An 18,639-nucleotide genomic window follows, 5' to 3' on the forward strand; every position below is an offset into this window, starting at 1 on the left:
GATGTCATAACACACATTTTACACATTACGAGAGGTTTAGAACCACAGTACCCGGTATCGATAACAGGACGATACCAAGCCCTCAGCAGGAATGATTGTACTGTATACAATGGCTGTGTCATGATTACTGATGTGACTCAGCTGTGCCCGCTCATTTGGCGCCAACCGCCGCGGGTTCTGATTGGCTCCCTGTCACTATTTGAACTCGGTCCTGTCAATCCTCTGTTGTCAGTCTGTCTGCGAACCTCTGTGTATACTAGGCAAGCCTTTTTTGACCCTGACTCCCACCTGTCCCATTTTTTGCTCCCGTCTGTCTCCGGCTACGACCCGTTTTTTATTCTGACCACATCTGTTCTCCCATCCCGATTTACGACCCGTTTTTGATCCCGACCACGTCTGCTCTCCCGTCCCGGCTTACGACCCGTTTCTGACCCCGACCACGTTTTTGCTCTCCTGTCCCAGCTATCGACCTGTTTTTCCGTCCTTGACACCGACATCACTCGCTACGGAAGATCCACTTCCGTGTTCAGATCACAAACTGAGTACGAAAGCGACTTTCTTCCCGCGCCGAGCCACTGCCGGATCGTGGGCGCAGCCCTTCCTCTTTCCTTTAATAAAACTTGTGAGAAACGTAACACAATTGGGTCCTGTTTCTGTTCTGGTTCTCATAGGCTGTATTGGAATACAAATTTGAAAATCTGCTATAAAAATTAGATTTACCGTGAATAAAAATTAACCAATACACATTTTACAATAAATAAATCCATCGATCAATTAATTTCCTTTGCTGTACTTCCTTCCTCTCTTTTTCTGCACTTCTTTCCTTCATTTTATTTTTTTGCTTCCTTACTACCTTAAATACTTTTTACTTAATTTAGCTTTTTTCCTTCCTTCCTTCCTTGCTTCCTTTCTTACTACCTTCCATCGTATCTCTTTATTCATTTTTCCCTTCCCTTAACCGCATGGGTCCTTGGGGCACCAATGAGGACACAACTCTGGACAGCCTTCTCCACTGTTGACGGTTCCTGGCCTGGTTTTGGGTCGTGGCAAAGTTGGCACCAGTCTGTTCCTTAATGTTGAGGGCCCATTTATTTTTCGGTCTTCCTCTCCTCTTGACTCCTTGGACTGTAACCTGGAGAATTATTTTGGTCAGTCCTGATGATCTTGTGACGTGACCATATCAATGAAGTTTCTGTCGGTGCACAGTCAACAACAGTTCTTCGTAGGGTCCAATGTGCCCTCTGATGGTGTTGCACACCGTTTCGTTTGTCCCATGGGCTAAGTATGTCAGGAACCAGAACAGGATCAGTACCCAATCGCGTGACGTTCTCACACAAGCCTTTTATTTTACAGGAAATGGGGAGTCGTACACGTTAGGCAGCCGGTCTGGCGTGGAAAGACAGGAAGCCAGAGACCGACGAGATCGATTCCAATTGCCCGAGTTGATATCGGACAGATGGGGTCGATACCGGACAGGACGGGACAGACAGGATAGATAACGAATCAGGATATCGAAAATAAACAGGAGAAACTAGACGGGAACGAAAACTGGAGAAAATATTAAACAGGACAAAAATAGACAGAAACAAAACTGGTAACCGAAATTAATCAGGACAGAATAAACAGGAACATACTGGACAGGAAATGGAGGTTTGTGATATTGTCTCACCCAATGCTGACTGTACCTTCATATTGGTCCAGAGCTTTGGTCATGATCCTCTCCAGGAAGATATTGAATAAAGTTGAAGACTGGTTGGACACCATACCGGTTCGAAACCACACTCCATTGGTACAATTATTTAATTATTTAATTTTGCCTCTTTCCTTCCTTTTTTTCTTCCCTGCCCTTCTTCCCTGCTTCCTACATTCCTTCATTCTTTCCTTCCATCAATACATGCAGTCTTCCTTCCTTCCTTAAAACATCCACTCATACCTCATTCCTTCCTTACTTGCTTGCCTCTTTTTCATTCTTTCTTTCTTTCTTTTTTCTTTCTTTCTTTACTCCCTTCCTACCAAACTACCTACAAACCTACCTATCTTCCTTTAACCCATCCATCTATCTCTCATAAAACCCAGCCATCCTTAAATCCGTCCTTCCTTCAATCGACTAACCCAGCGCTTGGGAACCTTTTTGACTCAAAGAGCCTTAAAAACCAAATAATTTCATTTTATTATGAAAAACTGCAAAAGAATTTTTTTCAGCACATTTTCTTCTTTCTTTCTGTCACTCTGTGACATTTGATGATTTGATAACATTTATGAAATAAGAATAATGTAAGAACCTGTGTCCCAGAAATCAACAAATGTTTCATTTTAAACTTGTCTCACTCCCGGATTGGATTTTAGTAAATAATGGTTTAAAAACAAGGTGTAAGCAGAGTTCTTTAGTAAATGTGTCACAAAACTCTGCAAACGTTGATCCCGACATATTTACTGTTGGTGCAGGGCGAGAGACAGAAGGGAGTACTTGCGCTCTTTGCATAGCTCCACCCATGCCTACTGCTCACCTAATCAACTGCTCTGCGTGCTCTTCAGATGGATTTTCATCATAAGTTGTCTCAACAGTAAACACTGATTATTTAGTGAGCTTCCATATAAATGATTCCTTAGCAATATACAGTGACAACTTGACTGTAAACTGTAGTTGAAAAAAGATGTCCCATATATATATTGGACAGTACCATCACATCTATGGCAATGATTTGGCTTCACGTGTTCCACACAAAGCTTAAGAAAGACTTGGAGAAAGTTTTTAAGAAAATCGGTTTTATCTGCCAGCCATACGTATTCATGAAAAGAGCCATATATGGATCGCGAGCCTTAGATTCCGGACCCCTGCACTAAGCAATGCACATTTTCCCATAAAACAAAAAGCAAATTGTGTTTTTAAAGTGTGTGATAAGAACAGGTGCCCTCTAGTGGCGGAAAGGCTGAAATTCCAGGTTAACACGGACCCGTATCTGCTTTCTGTCAACCCGGCCGCAGTACCACCTGGAGACGGAAAGGTAAAGTGGTTGGTTGGGAATCTGATGGGAAGGAATTCCGAGGAATTTTCCAGCGCTCAACAGGTTACGCCGTGACATCTCCGGATTTGCAGAAGCAAGCCGGCGCGTCGGTGAGGAGAACATTTTCCGCACAATCCCCCTCCTCCCCTTTCACCGGGGAATGGAAAAAAATTCAGATGACTTCATTGGTAAACGTCGTTTTCCTCGGGCGAAGCTTTCACGCGTCAACAATTCTCAAATGTGGGCAATCACTTTGTACCTTCGTGCTGGTCACATTGTAGGAAGTGTCAAAGGAAGCCTTTGTTTTCCGAAAATACTTTTTTTCCAATTTGGGAGTCGGCCCTTCGAAATCACATGACCAAGTTGGCACACACAATTCCATATTTGGATAAGGATTTCGCAGACAAATTGCTTCAAAACAATAGGATGTCTATACCAGGGTTCACCAATCTTTTTGATGATGAGAGCTACTTTTTCGTTACAGATTAGAGCACATGCATTTGTGAAATAACAACTTATCATGTTATTACTAAGTTGTTACTATGTTATTACTATGTAACTACCAGGTATTCATTATTACACGTAGGGTAAAAATAGGTTTGGTCAGCCAGCCAGGCACTGAGTGATTCAAATGTTTAAATTATAAGCTCATTTTTAAGAGAGAATTAAATATTATTTCAAGACACTGATCATGTAAAAGATTTCTCATACAGTTAGAAACCAAATTTCCTAGTAAATCACAATAACCCATCACTGGTGATCTTTTTTCAGGACTGGGGTCTGGGGGCTACTCAGGTCTTTTTGAAGGGGCTACATGGTGTAGTTTATTTTTAAAAATTTATACTTGGAAAATAATTCATCCATCTATCTATCCATCCATCCATCCATTATCTGCACCGCTTACCCTCAGTAGGTATCTTCGGCCAGTGGGCAGGGGACACCCTGAACCGGTTAACAGCCAGTCGCAGGGCACACAGAGACAGACAATTCGCTCGCTCATTCACACCTAGGGACAATTTGGACTGGCCAATTAACCTGACATGCATGTCTTTGGAATGTGGGAGGAAACCGGAGTGCCCGGGGGAAACCCACGCAAGCACAGGGAGAACATGCAAAATCCACACAGGAGGGTCGATCTAATGACCTCAGAACTGTGCCGCACACGCTCTAACCACTGCGCCGCTGTGCTTCCCATTAGAAAATAATATTGAAAAAAAATACTTCATAAGCAAATTGTTTCTTTAAGAGATGAGCATAAATTCCAATTATTTCTTGAAATTAGCAAATTAAATAAAATATGTTGGCCTAGGACGATTCTTCTTAATTTTCTTCAAGAATTTTTTTGATCTAAATTCTGTTTTTTTCATGTTTTTCATTTTAGAAATTGTTTCCGTTCCTCTCATAGAAACTGTTCTTTGCAGAGGATAAACACATTCCTGCTTGTGAGGATTATTTTCCGTCCACCAATTGAATATGATTTTGACAAACTGGTAGTAACACGGTAACAACATAGTACCGTATTTTACTGGACTATGAGGCACTCAGGATTATAAGCCACACCTTCATATATAAGACGCACTGGACTATAAGGTGCAACTGTAAATTTCTGGTATTTAAGGTGCCTCTTATATTTTGGTAGGAATAGTTTATGTTTTACATATTAATACCCAACTGTTAGCCCTTGGCGCTAATCCGTGACATAAAAGTTGATCCCTGTCCTAAACTCAACCCTCAGTTTATGCTAACCAGGCTCGTTCTCCCGCTTCTCACGTTTCGATAAAATAAACCAACTCGTGTCGTTCCAAGGTGGCACAAAAAACAAGCGGCACCACCCCGTCTGTTTCCAGGTACGGCAGCGGTGCTGACAGGAGGAAGAACCGGATCCGGTTCGGTCGAAACTCCGCGGGTTGCTAACCTGAAAGGCATGAGGGGAATGAAGTTCACAAAATGTACAGTGTCGAGGTTTTAAATTGTACGTTAAAAGTAATTGTCACTTCAGTCTTTTGCTAGCTTCTTAGAAAAGAAGCGAGCATAGGAATCGTGTGTTCATTTTTAACACCCAGTTAAGGTTTCTGGGTTCTGTGTTAAAGTCAGATTAACGTCTTAATTTTGACTCTGATGGGCCAGTTTGAACACTATAGCCCTCTAGACGTTTCACTGATAGAAGAAAAATAGTGCCTTTTGGTCACTTTGAGTCTCTGTATTAATTAACATTCTTCTTTGCACTTGCAGGACACAATACGGCGACATCTAGGAGCCAAACTGTCCCTTTTAACTTTCTTATTAAGTCGAGCGCCTCCAACTATCATGCCACAGGGCGAAACTGGCACTAAGGCTGCGAGTTTGAGGCCCCTCAAGTAGAGAAATGAGACTGACATTGCAAAAGCAGTGATCTTGCTTTTCATGCAATTCCGTCCTTTTTTGTGTTTTTTTTTCTATCAATTTTTGACCGTTTTTCGGTTGGACGCAAGTTTGAGCCCCCTGATTTCGAATGTTAGTGGGAGGAGGCTTCCAGGAGGTAGGTTGTCACGTTTTTGACCTTCTCTGGTTTACCTCTGACCTCAGCTTATCCTTTGCTATACACTAATGAGCACAAAGGAGATAAGGTTCTCCTCCTTCTCCTCCTTTTCGTCCGCGTAGAAAGGAAAAGTACGGTAGCGTTTCCATGAAGGAGTCAGGAATGCGAAGAGTCCATTTATGGTCATAAACATGAAGCAGTGCCTTGGCCTCTACAGGGAGTGCAGAATTATTAGGCAAGTTGTATTTTTGAGGATTAATTTTATTATTGAACAACAACCATGTTCTTAATGAACCCAAAAGTCTCATTAATATCAAAGCTGAATATTTTGGAAGTTGGAGTGGGGCTTTTTTAGTTTTAGCTATTTTAGGAGGATATCTGTGTGTGCAGGTGACTATTACTGTGCATAATTATTAGGCAACTTAACAAAAAACAAATGTATACCCATTTCAATTATTTATTTTCATCAGGGAAACCAATATAACAGCTCAACATTCACAAATATACATTTCTGACACTCCTCCTTGATCTGCTACCTTATCGTGGTGGAGGAGTTTGTGTGTCCCAATGATCCTAGGAGCTATGTTGTCGGGGGCTTTAAGCCCCTGGTAGGGTCACCCATGGCAAACAGGTCCTAGGTGAGTGGCCAGACAAAACGCAGATCAGAAGACCCCTAATGATGAGAGAAAACTTTGGTCCTCGATTTCCCTCGCCCGGACGCGGGTTACCGGGGCCCCCTTCTGGAGCCAGGCCTGGAGGTGGGGTCCGCTGGCGAGCGCCTGGTGGCCGGACCCTTACCCACGGGGGCCGGCCGGGCACAGCCCGAAGGGACGACGTGGGACCCTCTTCCCATGGGCTCACCACCTGTAGGAGGGGCCAAAGGGGTCGGGTGCGCAGAGAGCTGGGTAGCAGCCAAGGGAGGGGTCCTTGGCGCGACGATCCCCGGCTACAGAAACTGGCTTTTGGGACATGGAACGTTACCTCTCTGGCAGGGAAGGAGCCCGAGTTGGTGCGTGAGGTTGAGAAATTCCGACTAGATATAGTCGGACTCACCTCTACGCACGGCTTGGGCTCTGGTACCAGTCCTCTCGAGAGGGGTTGGACTCTCTTCCACTCTGGAGTTGCCCGTGGTGAGAGGCGCAGAGCCGGTGTGGGCATATTAATTGCTCCACGGCTCGGCGCCTGTACGTTGGGGTTCACCCCGGTAGACGAGAGGGTAGCCTCCCTCCGCCTTCGGGTGGGGGGACGGGTCCTGACTGTTGTTTGTGCTTATGCACCAAATAGCAGTTCGGAGTACCCAACCTTCTTGGGGTCCTTAGAGGGTGTGCTTGAGAGCGCGCCCCCTGGGGACTCCCTCGTACTGCTGGGAGACTTCAACGCTCACGTGGGCAATGACAGTGAGACCTGGAAGGGCGTGATTGGGAAGAACGGCCCCCCTGACCTGAACCCGAGTGGTGTTTCGTTATTGGACTTCTGTGCTCGTCATGGTCTGTCCATAATGAACACCATTTTCAGACATAAGGGTGTCCATATGTGCACTTGGCACCAGGACACCCTAGGCCGTAGTTCGATGATCGACTTTGTCATCGTTTCGTCGGACCTGCGGCCGCATGTTCTGGACACTCGGGTGAAGAGAGGGGCGGAGCTGTCAACTGATCACCACCTGGTGGTGAGTTGGCTTCGATGGTGGGGGAAGATGCCGGCCCGACCCGGCAGACCCAAGCGTGTTGTGAGGGTCTGTTGGGAACGGCTGGCAGAATCTCCTGTCAGAAGAAGTTTCAATTCACACCTCCGGCAGAACTTCGCCCATGTCCCGAGGGAGGCGGGGGACATTGAGTCCGAGTGGACCATGTTCCGCGCCTCCATTGTCGAGGCGGCTGATCGGAGCTGTGGCCGCAAGGTAGTCGGTGCCTGCCGCGGTGGCAACCCTCAGACCCGTTGGTGGTCACCGGCGGTGAGGGATGCCGTCAAGCTGAAGAAGGAGTCTTATCGGGCCTTCCTGGCCTGTGGGACTCTGGAAGCAGCTGGCAGGTATCGGCTGGCCAAGCGGAATGCGGCTTTGGCGGTTGCCGAGGCAAAAACTCGGGCATGGGAGGAGTTTGGCGAGGCCATGGAAGCCGACTTCCGAACGGCTTCGAGGAAATTCTGGTCCACCATCCGACGTCTTAGGGGGAGGAGGCGGTGTGCCATCGACACTGTGTATAGTGCCGATGGGGCGCTGCTGACCTCGACCCGGGACGTTGTGAATCGGTGGGCGGAGTACTTCGAAGACCTCCTCAATTCCACCGGCACGTCTTCCTCTGGGGAAGCAGAGCCTGAGGACTCTGGGTTGGGCTCTCGTATCACTGGGGTTGAAGTCACCGAGGTTGTCAAAAAACTCCTCGGTGGCAGGGCCCCGGGGGTCGATGAGATCCGCCCAGACTTCATTAAGGCTCTGGATGTTGTGGGCGTGTCATGGTTGACGCGCCTCTGCAACATCGCGTGGACATCGGGGACAGTGCCTCTGGACTGGCAGACTGGGGTGGTGGTTCCCGTCTTTAAGAAGGGGGACCGGAGAGTGTGTTCCAACTACAGGGGAATCACACTTCTCAGCCTCCCTGGTAAGGTCTATTCAGGGGTACTGGAGAGGAGGGTCCGCCAGGAAGTCGAATCTCGGATTCAGGAGGAACAGTGTGGTTTTCGTCCTGGCCGTGGAACACTGGACCAGCTCTATACACTCTTCAGGGTCTTTGAGGGTGCATGGGAATTTGCCTGTCCGGTCTACATGTGTTTTGTGGACTTGGAGAAGGCATTCGACCGTGTTCCTCGGGAGGCCCTGTGGGGGGTGCTTCGGGAGTATGGGGTACCGCACAGTCTTATCCGGGCTGTGCGGTCCCTGTATGCCCGGTGCCAGAGTCTGGTCCGCATTGCCGGCAATAAGTCGGATTCGTTCCCGGTGAGGGTTGGGCTCCGCCAGGGCTGCCCTTTGTCACCGATTCTGTTCATAACTTTTATGGACAGAATTTCTAGGCGCAGCCTTGGCGGGGATGGAGTCCGGTTTGGGGGCCTCAGCATTGCGTCACTGCTTTTTGCAGATGACGTGGTGCTGTTGGCTTCCTCAGCCCGTGATCTTCAGCTCTCGCTGGAGCGATTCGCAACCGAGTGTAAAGCGGCCGGGATGGGGATCAGCACCTCCAAGTCCGAGGCCATGGTTCTCAGTCGGAAAAGGGTGGTATGCTCCCTCCGTGTCGGGGAGGAGGTCTTGCCCCAAGTGGAGGAGTTCAAGTATCTTGGGGTCTTGTTCACGAGTGAGGGTAGGATGGAACGGGAGATCGACAGACGGGTCGGTGCAGCGTCTGCCGTCATTCGGACCCTGTACCGGTCTGTCGTGGTGAAGAGGGAGCTGAGCCGAAAGGCAAAGCTCTCGATCTACCAGTCCATCTACGTTCCTACCCTCACCTATGGTCATGAACTTTGGGTCATGACCGAAAGAACTCGATCCCGGATACAAGCGGCCGAAATGAGTTTCCTCCGCAGGGTGGCTGGGTTCTCCCTTAGAGATAGGGTGAGAAGCTCAGTCATCCGGGAGGGACTCGGAGTAGAGCCACTGCTCCTCCGCGTTGAGAGGAGCCAGTTGAGGTGGCTCGGGCATCTAATAAGGATGCCTCCTGGACGCCTCCCTCGGGAGGTGTTCCGGGCATGTCCCACCGGCAGGAGGCCCCGGGGGCGGCCCAGGACACGTTGGAGAGACTATGTCTCTCGGCTGGCTTGGGAACGCCTCGGGGTCCCGTCGGATGAGCTGGAGGAAGTGGCTGGGGATAGGGACGTCTGGGCTTCCCTTTTAACGCTGCTGCCCCCGCGACCCGATCTCGGATAAGCGGAAGACAATGGATGGATGGATGGACATTTCTGACATTCGAAAACAAAACAAAAACAAATCAGTGACCAATATAGCCACCTTTCTTTGCAAGGACACTCAAAAGCCTGCCATCCATGGATTCTGTCAGTGCTTTGATCTGTTCACGATCAACATTGCGTGCAGCAGCAACCACAGCCTCCCAGACACTGTTCAGAGAGGTGTACTGTTTTCCCTCCTTGTAAATCTCACATTTGATGAGGGACCACAGGTTCTCTATGGGGTTCAGATCAGGTGAACAAGGAGGCCATGTCATTAGTTTTTCTTCTTTTAGACCCTTTCTTGCCAGCCACGCTGTGGAGTACTTGGATGCGTGTGATGGAGCGTTGTCCTGCATGAAAATCATGTTTTTCTTGAAGGATGCGGACTTCTTCCTGTACCACTGCTTGAAGAAGGTGTCTTCCAGAAACTGGCAGTAGGACTGGGAGTTGAGCTTGAGTCCATCCTCAACCCGAAAAGGCCCCACAAGCTCATCTTTGATGATACCGGCCCATACCAGTACCCCACCTCCACCTTGCTGGCGTCTGAGGCGGACTGGAGCTCTCTGCCCTTTACCGATCCAGCCACGGGCCCATCCATCTGGCCCATCAAGACTCACTCTCATTTCATCAGTCCATAAAACCTTAGAAAAATCCGTCTTGAGATTTTTCTTGGCCCAGTCTTGACGTTTCAGCTTGTGTGTCTTGTTCAGTGGTGGTCGTTTTTCAGCCTTTCTTACCTTGGCCATGTGTCTGAGTATTGCACACCTTGTGCTTTTGGGCACTCCAGTGATGTTGCAGCTCTGAAATATGGCAAAACTGGTGGCAAGTGGCATCTTGGCAGCTGTACGCTTGACTTTTCTCAGTTCACGGGCAGTTATTTTGCGCCTTGGTTTTTCTACACGCTTCTTGCGACCCTGTTGACTATTTTGAATGTAACGCTTGATTGTTCGATGATCACGCTTCAGAAGCTTGGCAATTTTAAGAGTGCTGCATCCCTCTGCAAGATATCTCACTATTTTTGACTTTTCAGAGCCTGTCAAGTCCCTCTTCTGACCCATTTTGCCAAAGGAAAGGAAGTTGCCTAATAATTATGCACACCTGATATAGGGTGTTGATGTCATTAGACCACACCCCTTCTCATTACAGAGATGCACATCACCTGATATGCTTAATTGGTAGTAGGCTTTCGAGCCTATACAGCTTGAAATAAGACAACATGCATAAAGAGGATGATGTGGTCAAAATACTCATTTGCCTAATAATTCTGCACTCCCTGTACAGACTGCCGGGTAACATTGTTCTTGCATAAGAATGAAGCTCAAACTCAAACTAAATGAGCCATTAAGAAGTACATGATCATGACTAACTGAATGTCTTGTAGGGATTTTTCTAGCTTTAATTTTGAAAATTGTTAGGATTGAAATGAATTATTCTTTTCCGCTTATCCGTGAACAAATTTTTCTTTAGGTGTAGCGGGATGATGCTAGAATTTCCTACACTGATAAAAAATATGTTATAACTTTGAGTTCTGATAGGAATTACTAATCCAAAGAAAATTGATTCAATGAACCAGACCGATTGAAATAGACCACACAATTTATTAACACAGAGAATTATTGCTAAGAAAAAGAGGGGTGGGGAAGGCGCCGGAGATTATGGGAGTTTGTGAGTTTGCTAGCACAAAAATAAAGTTTACCGCTATTATGCTAGTCGATTTGGGGAGATTCCCTTTGACAGAAAAAAACACTCATTTCCAAAAACCAGCAAACATGGTGTGAAATCTGAAACCGTCCTCTTACTTGTTGTTGCGGAGAGATTTGGTCTTGTGCTCCAAATGGTTGCAATGTATGGCCAACGTGCTGAACTCAAGGCCCGCACATTGCTGTTGAGATTGTCATGATTGTTTTCTGTTTTTTAGTGTCAATAAATCTGTTCAAACCAAAAACAGATAATGGATAATGAATTAGCTTGGTATTTGCCATGATCTTTGATTTTTGCAATCCGGAGATGGAATAAGGGCTTGCTCTGTCCACTCCACGCATCGGTCCGGTATTGCAGTACTTCCGGGAACGGTGCATTCGCAATGATCGCAGCAATGCTTTAGGGCTAGGACCTTAGCTTTGCCTTTTGGCTGAGAGTAAGTGTCCCAGCTCCTAGGCTTTGTAGCGTATTATGAACTGACCGATAACGGATAATGGATAATGAATAACGAAGATAGAACAATAACCCTTAAAAACCCCATAATGGATAATGAATAAAGAAGATAGATCAATGACCCTTAAAAAACCCACCATGTGGCCGATTCTGAGAAATACAGCGACACCAAAAGCGGATAGCACTGCTCCCCAAGTGGTTCCGCCTCAGGCGGTGGTTGTTGAACTATATTCATTGCACGATGTCACCAGTTGTGTACAATCGCAGCCATGATCATTGATTTTTGCAATCCGGAGATGGAATAAGAGCTTGCTCTGTCCACGCCACGCATCGGTCCGGTATTGCAGTACTTCCGGGAACGGTGCATTCGCAATGATCGCAGCAAGGCTGTAAGGCTAGGACCTTAGCTTTGCCTTTTGGCCGAGAGTAAGAGTCCCGGCTCCTAGGCTTTGTAGCGTATTATGAACTGACCGATAACGGATAATGGATAATGAATAAAGAAGATAGAACAATAACCCTTAAAAAATCCCCCCCCTCCACCATGTGGCCGGCTATGGTTGTTGAACTGAGTACTATATGCTCACAAAATCCCCGTACATGTAGAATTGAGTACTGGCTAGGACCTAAGCTTGGCCTTTTGGTTCAGAGTAAGAGTCCCGGCTCCTAGGCTTTGTAGCGTATTATGAACTGACCGATAACGGATAATGGATAATGAATAAAGAAGATAAAACAATAACCCTTAAAAAATCCCTCCCCCACCATGTGGCCGGCGTGCGACGTGTCAGTCAGGTAGGTGAAAAGAGAACGAGTTATTGATCAGCTCCTTTTTTTATATGGACCATGGATGATTGGCCAGATCATGCCTCTTTCGGTGTGTTCTTAAATATCTGGTACACGCAGTATCGGGTGATGGTGTTGGAAATTGCTAAACTTGTTAACAAACCAAAGAGGTGAGAAATTTGCGTAATGTTCTGTACTTGAGAATGCCCCTCCAATCGACATAATTACACACGGTGAGAAAATTTTTATATCGATACATTGCCTTGGATGTTTTAATTACATTCAAAACTTCATACTATCAGATTTCATTCAGGTACATAGTGAATTGGTACGTCCGGGAACTGTCCAAAAAGGGACGCCATCCATTTCAAAGCGAGCCACCCAAAACAAAGTATGCGAAAGTCATTTTTGTGCGGGGCTTTTTTGCTCTTCAGTCTCAACAACATTGAAAGTCTTTATCGAGTTTTGTTTTTGTATGAAAAAGTACGATAGAAATGATATAGAGATCTATCCATACATTCTCCCTTTCTTTATTGCTTCATTCCATCTTACTATTCCTCTTCTTTTTGCTAATTTAGTTAATTTCCTTCCTTCTTTCCTTGCTGTTTTTCTACTTTGCATCCTTAATTCCGCCACCTTCACTTCTTTCCTTCTCAGTCCTTATCCATTTCTTCATTTCCTTCTTCCGTCCTTCAATCTGCATATTCATCCATAAATCCATTCATCCATCAACCCATCTGTCGGTCCTTTCTGCCTTCCTTCGTTCCTTCCATCCTTAGAACCATCTATCAATCATTCCTTCTTTAAACCATCAGGTTCTCTTCTTTCCGGTTTTTCACTTATTTACATCTTCCTTTCCTTATTTGTTCATTCAACACACTCCTTCATCCATCTGTCCATTTATTTATCATTCAATCTATCCATCAACTTATGTGTCCGTCCTTCCTTCATTCCTTTTTTCTTTCCTTCCTACTTTCTTTCCTTTGTTCTTTCCTTCCTAGTTTCCTGACTCTTTCCTTCCTGAGTTCCGTCTTTCCTCTCTTTCTTCCTCCTTCTTTCTTTCTTTCCTTCACTTCCTTCCCTCCTAAGACCTATCTATGGATCATTTTTTCTCCAATTCATCCAGCTTCTTTTCCTCCCCTTTTTCATTCTTTTTTCTTCATCCACACATTACTTCTATCTTTCCTTCCTTCATTTCTTCCATTTTTCCTTCTTACCTACCTCCCTCACCCCCTAACTCCCATTGTGTCCTCTTCCTTGCTTCCTTCCTTCCTTCCTTCCTTCCTTCCTTCCTTCCTTCCTTCCTTCCTTCCTTCCTTCCTTCCTTCCTTCCTTCCTTCCTTCTTATCTTCCTTAATTCCTTTCTCCCCCCCTCTCTTCCTTCATTTCTTTCAACCTTTCTTCTTTACTTGCTTCCTTGCCCCTTTCCTTCCTTAATTGTATGTGTTATTCTTTCCTTCTTCCTTAAATCCATCCATCTATCGTTTACTTAAACCATATATAACAACAGTTGAATAACCGAAACATTAATGTCTGACTAAATCATTGATTTGCTAGTTGACTAACCAAAACTCCTTCCAGTTGAGTGACTATAGCTACTGTACCTACTTCACCAACAATCAACTAAAACAACTGATAAAACATTTATTCTTCGACATTGAATTCATGAAAATACGTCAAATAGCTCTTGAAATGACTCAAATGATTACACAGACGCATGCAAAAAAAAAAAAAAACAACTATCTAAATGTTTGAGTTCTCCCCTTCGGAATTATCTTCAAATCATTTCCTGTCCTCCTTCCAAACTCGTTCACAAATTCCGACACCAACTCGTGACAGGTTGCCCACCTCGCTGCCTTTGACCTCACCGGGAAGGCGCTAATGACAAAAAAATCGGTGCTCGCACGCCTTGGATCGACCCTTGCATGTTAGCGACATTTCCAGTCGCTTAACTTTTAAAGCAAAATTGGTTACCAACGGGTTAAATGCTTCCAGCCTTTTCATCTTAGGCCCAGGTAATGCGTCACGCCAACATCTGCATCGTACAATGGAAGCACTCATCTCAGTCCAGCCGCTCAAAAACGACGTGCTCGTATTTTTACACACGCCGGCAAAGTTCCATAAACGCATCGCTCGATTGTTGGGGGCTTGTGGAATTCTGCTGCGCCCTTTTTCCGACTTTCCATGTTTGCCAGCGGAGCGCACACAATAGCAGGAAGGGGAAACTTGATGGGAAGCGTGTGTGCGAGTATGTTACACTGTAACGGTACACATAAGCAGTGCTTTTAAACTGGCCTCAAAACTGACTTCATTTTAGTGCCAAATTGAAATTGAAAAAAACAATACCCTAGTTAAGGGGTCACCAGGTTTTTTGAAGCTGGTTAGCGCAAAGGACTACCAGTTTGATGTGGATTTCTAAAATATCAAGCAATAGTATTTTCATTCTGTTATTACTATGTTATTATCATGTTATTAACATGTTGTAATACATAGAAGTAGAGTTAAAAAAGGCTCAGTCATGCCAGATAGATAACAAATTTCCTAGAAAATGCCAATGACTCCTCACTGGCGAGTTATTTTTAGTTTTATTCCCAGAAAATGTTATGACTTATCAACATTTTGCAGGTATAAGGGGCAGCACGGCGGCACAGTGGTTAGCGCGTGTGCGGCACAGTTCTGAGGTCATGAGATCAAACCTTCCTGTGTGGAGTTTGCATGTTCTCCCCGTGATTGCGTGGGGAATCCTCCCACATTCCAAAACATGCATGTCAGGTTAATTGGCCGGTCCAAATTGTCCCTAGGTGTGACTGAGCGAGGTATGTCCGTCCCTGTGTGCTCTGTGACTGGCTGGCAACCAGTTCAGGGTGTCCCCCTGCCCGCTGCCCGATAATAGCTGGGATGGGCTCCGACCCCACTGAGGATAAGCGGTGCAGATAATGGATGGATGGATGGAGGTATAAGAAGAATGCCACAAATGTTGTTTATTTATAAGATTATTTATTTTTATTTGTGTGTGTCAGAAAGTGAGTCATTGAGTGACATTCAGAATTCCTATTAAATTTAATAAATATCAAATGTTAACATCTCATCTCATCTCATTAGCCGAACCGCTTATCCTCATTAGGGTCGCAGGGGGGCTGGAGCCCATCCCAGCCATCTTCGGGCAGTGGGCAGGGGACACCTTGAACTGGTTGCCAGCCAATCGCAGGGCACACGGGGACAGACAACTCATTAGCTCATTCACACCTAGGGACAATTTGGACCGGCCAATTCACCTGAAATGCATGTTTTTGGAATGTGGGAGGAAACCGGAGTGCCCGGAGGAAACCCACGCAAGCACGGGGAGAACATACAAACTCCGCACAGAAAGTCTGGAGCTGGATTTGAACCCACGACAGGTTCCCATGACATGAACTGTGCCGCACAAGCGCTAACCACTGCGCCGCCGTGCTGCCAAATGTTAACATAAATATGATTTTTTTATTATATATATGTTTTTTATTTATTTTTGTCTAAAAAAATGTCATTATGAGGAGGTGAGCACTGTTTGTTTCCATTTTGACTGATAATTTGGTGTCACTTAGCGTCATTTTTTGATGGTTATTTATCTTTGATATTTATTCAAACAAATTATAAGCACATATGTAAAATTCAATATGATTTGTAAAGTAGTTTGATTTTCTAAAGAACATTAACTTATTTCTTTAGTTTTCTATTTTTTTTTTCATTTAATTTGGATGGAAAGCACTGTTTATAGGCACCAGTCATTTTTTTCTTTTACCCTTTATTTTTATTCAAACAAATTACAAGCACAAATGTAATTTTAAATATCATATATGATTTACAAGTACTTCAGTTATATTTTTTTCAAATACCTTAATTTTCCAATGCATTTCTTATTTAAATGTAGGGTTTATAGACAGAGGGCTATTTTTTAATTTTTACAGATAATTTAGTGTTATGTAGCATAGCATCACCATTCAAGTTTGGCAATTATTTTACCTTTATTTTTTGTTATAGAAAAACACCGACACAAAAGTTTGGTTTTGTATTATTTGCCGGAAGTTTATTTTTCAAAGAAAGAAATACATTATTTTCTTTCTGTTTTTCTTTTTTTTAAATATACTCTTGATAGAAGGAGGACTATTTTTTAATTTTGATAGGATAATTTCGAGTAACTTATTGTCTCCATTATTTTTTTTATAAACAATTGTTATTGTCTTTAAAATTTTATTTAAAATTCACAGGCAGATTGTTTAGGTAAATAAGGTTTACAGGTCCTATTTTTTTTAAGGGAAAAAAAATACATAGGTTTGATGAAAAAGCACTATTTTAAGAAATGTTATCCTTGAATTTTTTTTGAATTAATATTAATATATATTTAAGAGAGATAGAATTTGTGACATTATGTACATTCAAATATTTTGGCATATATTATATTGTATGTATCATATGCCTCTCAAAATGTATTCGTTTTCCATAGCAAGAAAAAAGAAGAAAGATATATTAAAGGGACATTGTGTAATAGTTAGTGCCTCCTAGTGGTACAAAAAAAATTCAATCAGTAAAAAAGCACTGATTTGAATACTAGATAGATAGATAGATAGATAGATACTTTATTCATCCCCGAAGGGAAATTCACTTTTCCAGCAGCATCCCTAAGCTGAGAACAATCGAAAATAACTGAGAACAATCGAAAATAACACGGGAGCTGCTGGAGTGGCTGCCATTCGTGACGGCGCCGGAGAAACGATTCAATTTGAATCATGTACAAACAAACAAACAATTGAATCATGTACAAGAAACGATTCAATCTGAATCATGTACAAACAAACAAACAATTGAATAGCCAAAAATATATTAACTACCATACGAATGTTCATCTTTTATTTAAAAAAAATATATATAGGTCGAGAAATTTGTATTTATTTTACATAATGCAATCCTACTCAGAAGAGACCGCCATGTTTTGCTTCCATCTTGCTGCTATGCTAGATAATAAATTGGATAAATTACATAATGCAGCGCCATCTAGTTGACAAATATTATAAAGCGGGTCTTTGAATATACAGAATTTGAATTTTGAAAAAAAAAAAAAAAATAAAAGGAATCCGTCCCTGGGTGGGCTCGAACCACCAACCTTTCGGTTAACAGCCGAACGCGCTAACCGATTGCGCCACAGAGACGATGACGACCACTGCGCACAGATAATAACTTGTCAGATGTCAGAACCATGTTTTATGCCGATAAGTGTTAGCAACAACGTCTGGTAAGTACACAGTGTACCTCTTGAAACAGTAAACGGTGAGAAAACCCCCAAAAATGTATTTTAATCCAACCTACCGTCAAAAACGCCACCTCTGAAAGATGACTCTGTCTTTTTGCATTTAATTTCCCAGCGGCACTTTCGCCACAAACACAAAACGGAATTAACGTTGTTGTTTTTTGTTCTTTAATGTAATAACCGAGTCAGTCAGTTCACATTTGACGGATGCACTCGCATCAATATGAAAGTTATAAATATTTCAACATTATTTATGAGTTTAGCGTTTGGACTGTAAGAAGAAAGGACTCGTTTTTAAGAGCAACCAGAAGTGCTTTGCATCATGCAAAAATAGTCGCCATGCAAATGTTCACGATAAATTGGATTTATTCAAAACACACTAGTTGAAATACTTTAAAAAAAAAAAAAAGATCTTGGGAGTATTAATTACGTTGGACTCATTTTATATTAAATGTCTGTGGGCTGTTTTTTTTTTAACCACTGCGATACAATTTACTGTTAGTCTTTTGTGTGCGTGTGGGGGGGAGAGGGGTAATTGAGTTCTTGTATATTTTTATCCTATATTTACATAATACAAATTTGATGATTCTATACTTTTTAAATGTATTTAGTTTTTAATGAAATTACCACAACTGCCTATGTCATTGCACTACGTTGATATTGCAGTATTCTTCTGATTCACCTCCAACTAGAAGTCTACAAGCACCAATTTGAGATTATTGCCAACATATCCGAATGTTCTTTTTAATCTTGTTTTTACGTGTTTATTCTGGAGTGCTTATCAAATTGAAAATAATGTTCACTCTATTGTTATCAATATAAATAAGACTCTAATTAGTGATTTGTTTCAATAAGCAGCATACTTGCAGAAAATTGATTTTCCTCATTGCGAGTAATAGTTAAAATAAAAGGTTTTACGTGATTTTCAATACAAGCTCAATAATTTCTTTGATATATTTAAAACCCATTAAATAATAGATTCAGCATACGTATTCTTATTAAATCATTTCCGAATTGAGTGC

The 18,639-nt window shown here is 43.6% G+C and overlaps 1 long non-coding RNA gene, 2 other non-coding genes and 1 pseudogene across 3 annotated transcripts; 2 read left to right on the top strand and 2 right to left on the bottom strand.

Moving 5' to 3' along the window:
* Positions 1–2,949: 2,949 nt before the first annotated feature.
* On the bottom strand, positions 2,950–17,729 carry LOC148362850 (uncharacterized). Its single transcript, XR_015850826.1, has 3 exons — positions 17,677–17,729; positions 11,199–11,328; positions 2,950–4,920 (listed from the first exon to the last, which is right to left on the bottom strand). It is a non-coding gene; the product is annotated as an uncharacterized LOC148362850 (long non-coding RNA).
* On the top strand, positions 11,299–11,482 carry LOC148362851 (U2 spliceosomal RNA). The gene has a single exon (XR_015851013.1). It is a non-coding gene; the product is annotated as a U2 spliceosomal RNA (small nuclear RNA).
* On the top strand, positions 11,829–11,918 carry LOC148362852 (U2 spliceosomal RNA; annotated as a pseudogene).
* trnan-guu (transfer RNA asparagine (anticodon GUU)) lies at positions 17,446–17,519 on the bottom strand. The gene has a single exon. It is a non-coding gene; the product is annotated as a tRNA-Asn (tRNA).
* Positions 17,730–18,639: the final 910 nt, after the last annotated feature.

The sequence above is a fragment of the Urocampus carinirostris genome, chromosome 7 (assembly GCF_059441175.1).
Source record: "Urocampus carinirostris isolate Australia breed hairy pipefish chromosome 7, RoL_Ucar_1.0, whole genome shotgun sequence".
In the NCBI taxonomy this organism is placed as follows: Eukaryota; Metazoa; Chordata; class Actinopteri; order Syngnathiformes; family Syngnathidae; genus Urocampus; species Urocampus carinirostris.